Here is a 13,787-nt window from a genome sequence, read left to right on the forward strand (position 1 = left end):
TTTAGGAAGAGGTGACTTGGAAAGGGTCCTTCTGTGGCTAAGTGATGGCTCAGAAACCTGGCTGGGTGTCCCTGGGTCAAAGATTTCAGGAGGCCAGCAGTAACCTAGACTCACAAAGATCTTAGTAACATACATCAATGTAATTTAGAGTCACAAAAACCTTATAGCCACAGAGTTGATCTTCATCTATGATTAGGAGATGGTCACAGTTTTACAGGATATGATCATTGGGCCGGCAGTAGATGACTAAAATATTATTTAGGGCTATGATTTTAATAAAAAAATTGATGTGCAAAAATATGGGTTTGGAATGTAAAGAAAACTCACAGGACCATCATGGAGTTACTTATGTTAAGGCCTCATGTCACTAACACTAAATTCATTCCTGTAGGAATGTAACCTTTAACCAGTCAGCAATGAAATTCCTGGTCATTGCTGGAAATTTAACTGATAGACCCCTGCCATTTCTTCAGGGAGGAAATCTCACCTAAATAAGGTATTCCATGTCACTAAATTTGTTTTAAGTTTATTTATTTTGAGAGAGAGAGAGAGAGAGAGAGAGAGAGAGAGAGAGAAAGAGCACATGCAAGGGAGGGGCAGGAATAGAGGGAGAGAGAGAAGCCCATGACCACGAGGTCATGATCTGAGCCAGGATCAAGACTCGGACACTTAACCAAGTGATCCAGACCCTGAGAATGTGGAGTTTCAAAGGTTAGCAGGCTTGACTGGGATACAGCCCTGAGGGCACTGGCCTAATCCTTGAGAGAAGGCAGCAAACTACTTACAGGCAGATGGTATGGAAACAGTGACCTGTACATCGCCTGGTGCACACAGTGGGGCGACTATACACTCATCATGGAGAGCACCCCTGAGAGGCAGTGTTCACAACAAGGGGACAAAGGAGCTAGGACAGAGGATGTGTGTGGGACCATTTTCCTCCTCTTCTCCACAGCATAAACACAGAGCCATCTGCTGGAAACAATGTCATCCCACACTGGCTGCCTAAGATGCTTACACCAACCCCACATGCCTGTGCTCTGGTGAGACTGGCCTTCTAGGTCAATCAGGCTTGCCTCAGTCCCAATGGAGGTGTCCCCTTCCCCAGGAGACCAGCGGAAGCCCAGGACCACACCACCTCTCTTGACCAGACAGTTCTGCAGAGCTTCACTTCGAGTGGCAGTCATTTCAAGTCTCATTTAAGAAGCAGATCGGAGCTGGCCTAGACAAAACTCAGCACATTCTGGCCAAGGACCATACATTGTCCATACAACTGGCCTGAAGGACAGTGCAGCCAGAACACAAAACAGTGTACGCAACACACACCACAGACACTCCCTGATGTGTCAGGCCCTGGACACTAGATGACCTCCATTTTATAAAGCCATTCATCTCACAGGAAGATAACATAATGAGTGTTTGTAACACAGAGAAGGCAAAAACTCAGCCAAAATGCCAAGACAAGAGGAAGGCATCCCAAATGAATGAACAAGATAAGGTCATGGCCAGAGAAATGGAAGGAACACTTCCAAACTCATTCTATGAGGCCAGCTTGGCCTTGAGTCCAAACTGGACAAAGACCCCACCAGAAAGGAAAACTACAGACCAATTTCCCTGATGAACCTGGATGCAAAAATTCTCAACAAAAAGTAACGAACCGGATCCAACAATACATACAAATAATTATTCACCACAATGAATTGGATTTATTCCTGGGATGCACCACGAATTCAATATCTGCAAATCAACTGATGTGATACAGCACATTGATAAAAGAAAGGATAAAAACATATGATCCTCTCAATAGATGCAGATAGAGCATTTGACACAATGCAGCTTCCTTTCTTGATGGAAAAAAAAGCACTCATGAAAGGAAGGATAGAAAGATCTTGTCTGAATATCAGTATGTCCAGATACAAAAGTTCCACAACTAATATCATCTTCAATGAGGAAAAACTGAGAGCTTTCCCCCTAAGGTCAGGAACACGACTGGGATGTCCACTCTCACCACTGTTATTCCACAAACTGTTGGAAGTCCTAACCTCAGCAAGCAGACAACAAAAAGAAATACAAGGAGTCCAAATTGGCAAGGAGGGTCAAACTTTCCCTCTTCGCAGACATGATACTTTCCAAGGAAATCCAAAAGACTCCATGGAAAAACTTGTAGGACTGATACTGGAATTCAGGAAAGTCTCAGGATATAAAATCAATATACAGAAGTTGACTGCATTTCTATACACCAATAATGAGTCAGCAGAAAGAAATCAAGGATTGATGTACTTTACAACTGCACTGAAAACCATCAAATACCCAGGGGTAAATATAACCAAAGAGGTAAAAGATCAGTACACTTAAAACAATAGGGGGGCGGGGCGCCTGGGTGGCTCAGCCGGTTAAGTGCCGACTTCGGTTCAGGACATGATCCCACATTTGTGGGTCTGAGTCCCGTGATGGGCACTGTGCTGACAGCTTGGAGCCTGGAGCCTGCTTCAGAGTCTGTGTCTCCATCTCTCTCTCTTTCTGCCCCTCCCCTGCTCATGTGCTCTCTCTTTCTCTCAAAAATGAACAAAGATAAAAAAAAATAAAGGAACAAACCATACAACATCTATGAAAGAAATGGAAGAAACACAAAGAAACGGAAAAACATTCCATGCTCATGGATGAGAAGAACAAATATTATTAAAATGTCAATACTCCCCAAAGCAATTGACACATTCAATGCAATCCCTATCAAAATAACACCAGCATTCCTCACAGAACTAGAACAAACAACCCTAAAATTTGTAGGGAGCCAGAAAAGACCCCAAATCGCCAAAGACATGTTGAAAAAGAAAACAAAGCTAGAGACATTAAAATCTGGACTTTATGGTGTATTAGAAAACCGCAATCATCAAGACAGTATGGTACGGGCACAAAAACGGACACAGACATCAATGGAATGGAATGGGGAACCCATAAATGGATCCTCAAACATATGGCCGAGTAATCTTTGATAACACTGGAAAGAATATCCAGTGGAAAAACAAAAGTCTCTTCAGCAAATGGTACCGGGAAAACTGGACAGTGAGAAGATTGGACCTGGACTATGTTCTTAAACCACACACACACACACACACACACACACACACACACACACACACACACCTCAAAATGGATGAAAGATATAAATGTAAGAAAGGGACCATCAAAATCCTAGAGGAGAAAACAGGCAATCTACCTCCTTGATCCTGGCCACAACAACTTCTTGCTTGTCATGTACCCAAAGCGAGGGCAATAAAAACCAAAACGAACTATTGGGACCGCAAGATAAAAAGCTTCTGCACAGCAGAGGACACAATCAGCAAAACTGAAAGGCCACTGAATGAAATGGGAGAAGATATTTGCAGGTGACATATCAGATAAAGGGTTAGTATCCAAAATCTATAAAAAATTATCACACTCAACACCCAAAAACCAAATAATCCAATGAAGAAATGGGCAAAAGACATGAAGAGACACTTTAACAAAGATGACATCCAGATTGGTCACACATGAAAAGATGCTCAATCTCACTTGTCATCAATGAAATACAAATCGAAACCACAATGAGATATCCCCTCACACCTATCAGAATGGCTAAAATTAACATCTCCGAAAAAGACAGATGTTGGCAAGGATGCATAGAAAGGGAACGCTTTTGAAATGCTGGTGGGCATGCAAAGTGGTGTAGCCACTCTGGAAATAGTATGGAGATTTGTCAGGAAAACTAAAAATAGAACTACACTAGGCCCCCGCAATTGCACTACTACGTATTTATCCAAAGGATACACTAACGCCGAGTCGAAGTGGCACATGCACTGCAATGTTTATAGCAACATTATCAACAATAGCTAAATTATGCAAAGAGCCCAAATGACCATTGACAGATGAATGGATAAAGAAGATGTGGTATATTCATACAATGGAATATTACTTGGTGGTAAAAAATAATGAAATCTTGCTATTTGAAACAACATGGATGGAACCAGACTTGATTATACTAAGCAAAATATGTCAGAGAAAGACACACATCATATGATTTCTCTCATCTGTGGAATTTAATACACCTCATGAATGTAGTGAAAGGAAAGCAAAATAAGATACAAACAGAGAGGGAGTCAAACGATAAGAGACTCTGAAATACAGAAAAGAAACTCAGGGTTCCAGGAGGGTTACTGAATAGGGGTATGGGCTAAATGGGTGATGGGCATTACGGGCGCACTTGGGATGAGTATTGGGTATATTTTGTACTTGATGGATCACTAAATTCTACTGCTGAAACTGTATTCCAATATAAAGTAACTAACTTGAGCTTAAATTTAAAAAAAAATATTAAAAAGAAGTAAAGAAATGTACTACCAGTCAAAAGAAAAGAATATTTAAATCGGGCTCTTTGAGTGGAAATATAGGACTAAAAGTGTTACAGACAAGAAAGGATCAGAGAAAACATCAAGAAACAATGGCAAAACAACTAGTAGAATGGCACTAAATATACGCCTATTAATAATCACTCTAAATGTACATGGACTAAATGCTCCAATCATAAGACATTGGATAGGGCTTCAGAATGGACAAAACAAACAAACAAACGAACAAAAACAACACCTATCTAGATGCTGCCTACAAAGCTTTATTTGGACTTAAGTCACCTTCAGATTTAAAGTAAGGGAATGAAGAAACATTTATTATGCCAATAATGTCAAAAGAAAGCCAGTAGCAATACTTATATCAGGCAAAATAACCTTTAAAACCCAGACTCTATTTTGATACACTTTGGGTAAATACCTAATAGTGACATTTCATGAACCCAGTATTTATAGCAGCATTATCAAGAGTAGCCAAACTATAGAGAAAGCCCAAGTATCCATCAACTGATGAAGGTATAAAGAAGTTGTGGTGTGTGTGCGTATGTATGTATACGCATATATACATATGTGTACGTTCATATTTACAAACATATGTATATACAAAGAAATATAACTCAACTTCAAGAAGAATGAAATCTTGCCATTTGCAATGATGTGGATGGAGCTAGAATGTATTATGCTAAGTGAGATATGTCAATCAGAGAAAGACAAATATATGATTTCACTCATGTGGAATTGAAGAAACAAAACAGATGAAAACATGGGAAAGGGGCAGGAAACGAGAAGAGTGGTAACAAACCACATGAGTCTCTTAATGTTAGAGAAAAAAACCGAAGGTTGCTAGAGGGAAATGGGTCAGCGCTGGGCTAGATGTGGGATGAGTATTACAGAGAGCACTTGTTGGGATGAGCACTGGGTATTGTATGTAAGGGATGAATCACCAAATTCTACTCGCGAATCCGAGAATGCACTATATGTCAACTATGACTTAAATTAAAATAAATAAATAAATGAATAAGTAAGTAAATAAGTAAATAAATAAATAAAGCTATAACAAGAGATGAAGATGGACGCTATCTCATACTAAAGGGAAAAATGAAACAAGAAGATCCAATGATTGTAAAATTTGATGCACCCAACATGTGATCACCAAGTATATAAAATATTTAACAACAACCATAAAGGATCTCATTTTTTATAATATAACGATAGTAGAGGACTTTAACACATCGCTCACATCAATGGACAGTAGCTGTAAACAGAAAATCAACAAGGAAACAATGGCTTTGAATGACACACTGGACCAGATGGGTTTAACAGATATATTTAGAACACTCCATACTCAAATGGGAGAGTACATATTCTTTTCAAGCGCACATGGGACATTCTCCAGAGTTGATCATATTCTAGGTCACATATCAGAAGAAGAACAGCAGAAGGAAGGAAGTAATAGAGATTCAGACAGAAATAAGGGATATTCAAACCAAAAAGACACTAGACAACAATCAATGAAACCAGGGGCTGGTTCTTTGAAAACAGTAATCAACATGAAAACCTTCTAGGCAGACTTTTCAGTAAGAAGAGAGAAAGGACTCAAATAAATAAAATCACAAATAAGAAAGGAGAAATAACAGTCCACACCACAAAAACACAGTTAGAAGTTAATATTATGAACAACTATATGCAACAAATTGGACACTCTGAGAAAAATGGACAAATTCCTACAAACACACAAACTACCAAAACTGAAACAGGAAGATACATATATTCTGAAAAGAGAAAGAAATCAAATCAGTAATAAAAAAATCTCCCCCCAACACAAAAGTTCTGGGCCAGATGGTTTAACTGATGAATTCTACCATCCATTTAAGAAAGAGGTAATATGTATTCTCCTCGAATTATTACGAAGAATAAAAAAGAAGGAAAACTTATAAATTCATCTTATGAGGCCATCATTACCCTGATACCAAAACCAGATAAAGCCTCCACTAAAACCGAAAACTGGCGGGGCGCCTGTGTGGCTCGGGCTGTTTACTGTTCAACTCTTAATTTCGGATTAGGACATTATCTTGCAGTGCGTGGGTTCGAGTCCCATGTTGGACCCTGCCATGACAGTGTGGGGCATGGCCAGGATTCTCTCTCTCCCTATCTCTGAGCCCCTCCCTCACTTTTATGTACTCAAAGGAAAGAAATAAACATTTAAAAAATGTTAAAAAAAATTTTTAAATAAAACTGCAACCCAATAGCCTGACGACTGTGTATGCAGAAATTCTTATTAAAATACCTTCAAATTAAAGTCAACAATACATTAATAGAATCATTTACCATAATCAAGTGGAATATATTCCTGGGCTGCAAGGGTGGTTGCACATTCACAGATCAATCAACATGATGCACCACAGTAATAGAAGAAAGGATAAGAGCAATACAATGCTTTCAACAGATGCAGGAAAACTATTTGACAGAATGTCACATCCATTCATGATAAAACCCCTCAGCAAAGTACATTGAGAGTCAACCTACCTGCACATAATAAAGGTCATCTAGGAAAAACCCACAGCTCATCTCATCCTCAATGGGGAAAAATTGAAAATTTTTCCTCCAAGGTCAGGGACAAAACAGGGATGACCCCTCTCACCACTGTTATTCCACATAGTACGGGAAACCCTAACCACAGCACTAAGACAACAAAAAGAAATAAGAGGCATCCAAATCGGCAAGGAAGAAGTAGCACTTTGGCTATTTGGAACTGACATGATGTGTTCTATAAAAAAACATGAATGATTCCCTTAAAAATTGCTAGAATTGATATATGAATTCCACAAGTCACAATATAGAGAAATCAAGCTACATAGATGTATTGCATTTCTAACACAAATCATGAATTAACACAGAGAGAAAGTAAGGGATCAATCCCACTGACAGGCTCACAAATACCACAAGAAACCAGGAATAAACCTCACCAAAGAGTTGAAAGACGTGTACTCTAAAGTCAATGAAACACTGATGAAAGAAATGGAAGAGGACACAAAGAAATGGAATACATTTCATTTTCATGGATGGGAAGCACAAAATACTGTTAAAATGTCTACACTCCTCAAAACAATCTACACATATAATGAAATCCCTATCACACTAACAAAAACATTTGTCACAGAACAATAACAAATAATCTCAAAATTTGTATGGAATAACAAAAGTCCCCAAACAGCCAAAACAAACTTGAAGAAGAAAAGCAAAGTTGGAGACATCACAATTCCAGACTTTAGGTTATATTACAAAGCTGTACTGATCAGAACAGTATGGTACTGGCAAAACAACAACAACAACAACAACAACAACAACAACAACAACCACAACAACACACAGAGGCATAGATCAATAGAATAGAAACGCAGAAATGAACTAACACCTATATGGTCAATTAATGCTCAACAGAGCAGGAAAGAACATCCAATGGGAAAAAAGATAGTCTTGGGACACAGGGGTGGCTCAGTCAACAAAGCGTGTGATTGTGAATTCAGCTCAGGTTATGATCTTAGGGCAGTGCAGAGCATGCGTGGGATTCTCTGTCTCCATTTCTCTCTGCCCCCCTTCTGCATGCTCTCTCTCTCAAAAATAAGTAAATAAACTTAAAAAAAGGCTCCTCAACAAATGGTTTTGGAAAAACTGGACAGCATCCGGCAAAACAAAACAAAAACAACAATGGACCACTTTCTTACAACATACACAAAAATAAATCCAACATGGATAAAGACCTATATGTGAAACCTGAAACCATAAAAATCCCAGAGGATAACACGGGTAGTATCTTATTTGACATTGCCTGTACAAACGTCTTTGCAGATATATCTCTACAGGTAAGGGAGACACAAGCAAAAATAATGGGACTTCATAAAAATTAAAACCTTCTATCACCAAGGAAATAATCAACAAAACTAAAACACCTACAGAATGATATTTGCAAACGACATCAGATAAAGGGTTAGTGCCCAAAATATATACAGTTATTCAGCACCCAAAAAATGACAAATCTGATTAAAAATGGGCAGAAGACAAAAATGGACATTTCCTGAAGGAAGACATATACCTGGCCAAGAGACACATGAAAAAATACTCAACAATACTGATCTTCAGGGAAATACAATTTAAAAGTACAATGAGTTAACACATCACATCTGTCACAATGACGAAAATCAATGAAGGATGAAACAGCAGGTGTTTCCAAGGATGTGGGGAAAGAATAACCCTCTTGCACTGTGGGTAAGAATGCAAACTGGTGCAGCCAGTATGGAAAACATTATGGAGATTTCTCAAAAAGAAAAAAAAACTGGAAATGGAAGTACCTTACGATTCAGCAATTTCATTACAAGGTATTTCCACAAAGAATACAAAATCTTCAAAGGGATACATACACCATGATGTTTACAGCAGCATTTTCTACAACAGCCAAATTACAGAAACTACCCAAGCTTCCATCAACTGATGAATAAATTGAGATGTGGTATATGGAATGTAATATTATTTAGCCATAAAAACATGAAATCTTGTCATTTGCCATGAGCTGGATGCAGCGAGAGAATGTTATCCTGGGTGAAATAGCCTTTCAGACAAAGACAAATACCAGATGATTTCATCAACACATGGACATAAAATAAAACAAAGCGGGGGGGGGGGGGCGGGGGCGGGGAGGAGATAGTGACAAACAGACTTTTAACTAGGAAACAAACTGAGGGCTTCCAGAGCAAGGTGGGGAATGGGTGAAACAGCTGCTGGGGATTAAGAAGTGCACCTGGGATGAGCACCGGATGACGTGTGGAAGGGTTGCTCTATATTTTACACCTGAAACTAATACTACACTGTATCTTTATGCACTGCAATTTAAATTCAAGATAACGTACGTTAATGACAGGTACCTACCAGGTTTTCTGTAGTTTGCAATCACTTAATTAGGTTGGAAAAATAACCATGAAACTTTTTAAAAGGCATGTATGATGTGGGGGACAGTTTGTGCCCTTACCTCGGTCACTGGTTCTAGCAGGACTCGGAAAGTGGGTCCCAACTCAATCTTCTAGGGGTTCCCAAGACGAGCATTTCATGTATTCATGTCCTAACGGAATGCAGCTCCCGTTCTTCTGAATTTCTGTCAGGGTTTCTTCCCAGAAACAAGCCTGAATCTGGAACGAACAACAAACCATCGACTGCATCAATGAGGTGATGTCGTGGGCCTCCGCAATCCACGAGACCTTTAGTAAAATATGTCTTGTTCAAATACTGTCCGGGAAGGGGAGGAATGAAACACGGGAACAGCCCAGAAAACGCAAGGGCCTGTGCAGCTCAGCAACCAGTTTGCCCAGGGAAGCCACCCAGCGCCCACTCCTCAGCACTCAGTACAATAAGACAAATTCTCTCTGGCGACTCAGGAGATGCCAAGTTGCTACAAAGCTCCCAAGATCTCCCCTGGGGCGGGTGGCACAACCTGCTGGAAATGCAGCTCTGCTCTCTGTACTGAGGCAGCGGCAGAGGCCCTGAGTCCTCTGGGAGCAATCAAAGCCCTTCCTGCTCTCAGGTGCCCTGGGTCAGAAAAGTCCATGGTGCGCCCTCTACTGGCCATCACTGCCTGGGCAGAGGAACCCGCCTCTCCGGGTCTGTGGTGCTCGAGCTCTCTCTGTTGGCTATCATGGACATTTTTGCAATGTGGAAGGCCCTGGTCGCTCAGCTGAGACACTGAAGTTGCCTGGGCAACTAAACCTGTTCTCCACATTGGGAAAGGTTTTAATGACAGGGCCTGAGACACAAAGAAATCTTTTCCTTCTCCTTTCTTGTGAATGAAGAATGAAACCGACGTTATTAACGTAATGACATGATTTGTAATGTTTTAAGCAATGCTCACAGAAAAACAGACCGCCAATTTACACTTGCTGAGCAAGTGCTAATTGTGTTTACCACCAAAATACTTAGGTTAGATAAAGAATGAACAACTTTGAGAGAGATACCGGCGTAAGCTATGGAATGAATGAGTCCTAGGGATACAAGGGACAGCCAATGCAATGGAGTCAATCCTGTAATAATACTGTTGCATGCTTTCACAGGATAGCTACACTTGTGCTTAAGTACAATATAATTTATAGACATATGGAATGACTACAATGTATGCCTAAAACTCATACAACAAATGTGTGAACAATATTTCAATTAAAAATAAACATCCTTTACACTATTTTTAATTTCTCCTTCTTTGCCAATAAACTATCATTCCTGGGGCGCTTGGGTGGCTTAGTTGGCTAAGCGTCCGACTTTGACGCAAGTCGTGATCTTGCAGTCCATGAGTTTGAGCCCCGCGTCAGGCTCTGTCCTGAGAGCTCAGAGCCTCGAGCCTGCCTCAGATTCGGTATCTCCCACTCTCTCCCCCCTCCCCAGCTCGGGCTCTCTCAAAAAAAGAAAAAAAGAAACATTAAAAATGAAAAATAATTCCTAATTTGGAATTTGTGAAATTCCGTTTCTACCAGATTCTCTAACATCACCATCTTGATGTGGAGAGCTTATCTGAAAAGTCACTAATAATATCTTTGATGACACGTATGTGACAAGGTCAGAATGAAACTAACAGGGAGCTATGAATCAGTTGTGAATTTACAGTACGTATCCTTGGCTAATATTTACAATGAAACGTGCTTTAGGGTCACGGATGGATGAAATAATGTCCACCAGTCATATAGGTAAATATTCTATAGGACCATTATGCCTTCAATTACTAATTGCCATCTCTTCAGCAGTAAAAGAAAGCTGGGACAAGAAAATGTCTTTGAATTTGATGTAAGAGAAGACTAGAGTGTTTTAAAGTGTTCACCTACCTTCTGGAATGCTCAGATTAGTTGTGGACAGGAGGATAGCAACCCACGATTGGGATGCACACCGCTAGTCCCAGAGGGAGGATATGGACCTTATTGTCAAATTTTTTTTAAATCAGTACCAGCAGTCCACCTCTGCCAGGTACAGACTTCAGGACCTGGGGACAACATGATGCCTGATGCCTGGGTTCAGAACTTGAGGAAGGCCAGCTGGTGGGGGAGAGGGGAAATCCAACAGGGCCGGTGGCAGTGAGAGAGATGGCCCCAGGACACCTCCTCACAGGGCAGACTTGGAGTATACCTGCCAAAGAGCAGCACAATCTCCCTCAAGACATCCCTCTCCATGACAGAACATGAGGCTGAGCCTCACAGTTCCAGAAGAAATGAGGGATACCCATCTGTTCAATTCCAATGGCTTCTGCAGAGTTTGGACCCAGGGATGTTGGAGTCTTGGGGTCATGGAACTCTGGTTCCCATGATACAAGCCCTTTCTGCCCCAGCACTCAGAGCCACCTCATACATCCCCTCTCCCCTGACGCCTCTAACGCCATCCACATACCTCGAGCAGGTGTCTACCTTCCTCTTTGTACTTCCTCTTTGTCACTGTTTCTCTCTAACCACATCTCTCTATGTTTCTTCCTTTCACTCTTTAGGGAGTGGTGTAACATATGGTGCTAACCTTTATTCTTATACATGTGAATATCCAATTTTCCCAGCACCAGTTATTCAAGAGACTATTCTTCTCCACTGTGTATCTTTGACTCCCTTGTCAAATACTAGTTGACTGTGCATGCTTGGGTTTAGATTGGGCTCTCAATTTCCATTCCATTGTCTTATGTGTGTGCTTATGCCAGTGACATAACTGACTTCTTTGTGTTAGAATGTAGCTTGAAATCGAGAAGTGTGATGCCTCCTATTTTGTCCTTTCTTGCATTGGCTACTTAGGGTCTCTTTGTGGTTCCAAATACATTTGAGGAAATGTGTTTCTAATTGCATAAAAATTGCATCGGAGTCTTGATAGAGATAGCACTGAATCTCTAGGGGGCTTTGAGTAGTATGGACATTGTATCTGTATTAATTCCTCCTACAGATGGACATGGGGTGGCTTTTCACTGACTTGTGTGTTCTGTTTCTTCCATGAAAATTGAATTTCTTCCATTTCTGCACACAGGTTTTATAGTTTTCTGTAGAGATCTTTCACCTTCTTGGCTCAATTTATTCCAATAAATTTTATTGTTTTTGATGCTATTGTAAACGTATGGCCAACTAATCTTTGACAAAGCAGGAAAGATTATCCAATGGAAAAAAGACAGTCTCTTTAACAAATGGTGCTGGGAGAACCGGACAGCAACATGCAGAAGATTGAAACTAGACCACTTTCTCACACCATTCACAAAAATAAACTCAAAATGGATAAAGGATCTGAATGTGAGACAGGAAACCATCCAAACCCTAGAGGAGAAAGCAGGAAAAGACCTCTCTGACCTCAGCCGTAGCAATTTCTTACTTGACACATCCCCAAAGACAAGGGAATTAAAAGCAAAAATGAACTACTGGGACCTCATGAAGATAAAAATCTTCTGCACAGCAAAGGAAACAACCGACAAAACTAAAAGGCAACCAACGGAATGGGAAAAGATATTTGCAAATGACATATCGGACAAAGGGCTAGTATCCAAAATCTATAAAGAGCCCACCAAACTCCACACCCGAAAAACAAGTAATCCAGTGAAGAAATGGGCAGAAAACATGAATAGACACGTCTCTAAAGAAGACATCCAGATGACCAACAGGAACATGAAAAGATGTTCAACGTCGCTCCTTATCAGGGAAATACGAATCAAAACCACATTCAGATATGACCTCACGCCAGTCAGAGTGGCCAAAATGAACAAATCAGGAGACTATAGATGCTGGTGAGGATGTGGAGAAACGGTACCCTCTTGCACTCTTGGTGGGAATACAAATTGGTGCAGCCACTCTGGAAAACAGAGTGGAGGTTCCTCAAAATATTAAAAATAGACCTACCCTATGACCCAGAAATAGCACTGCTGGGAATTAACCCAAGGGATTCAGGAGTACTGATGCATAGCGGCATTTGTACCCCAATGTTTATACCCTCCAGATTTTCCAGTGATCCGTGCACTGCAGTCTGCAGGGAACCAAGTCCCCACAGCACTGCACCCTGCAGTGAACCCTGTTCCGACTGCACTGCAGGTTCTAAGGATCCCAGTGCCCATGGCACTTCAGCCTCCAGGGAACAAAGTGCCCGCAGCAATGCAACCTCCAGTGAACCCAGTGCCCGCGGCACTGCAGCCGGCAGTGAACCCAGGGCCTGCGGGTCTGTACGCTCCCGTGAAGCCAGTGTCCCTGGCACTGCACCCTCCAGTGAACCCAGTGCCCACGGCACTACACCATCCAGTGAAAAGAGTGCCCTCAGCACTGCCCCATGCAGTGAATTCACTTCCCGCTTCTATGCAGCCTCAAGTAAACCAATTGCCCACAGCACTACAACCTCCAGTGTACCCACTGACCGAGGCACTGCACCCTACAT

Source organism: Panthera pardus, unplaced genomic scaffold, assembly GCF_024362965.1.
Source record: "Panthera pardus isolate Hobbes unplaced genomic scaffold, ASM2436296v1 HiC_scaffold_341, whole genome shotgun sequence".
NCBI lineage: Eukaryota > Metazoa > Chordata > Mammalia > Carnivora > Felidae > Panthera > Panthera pardus.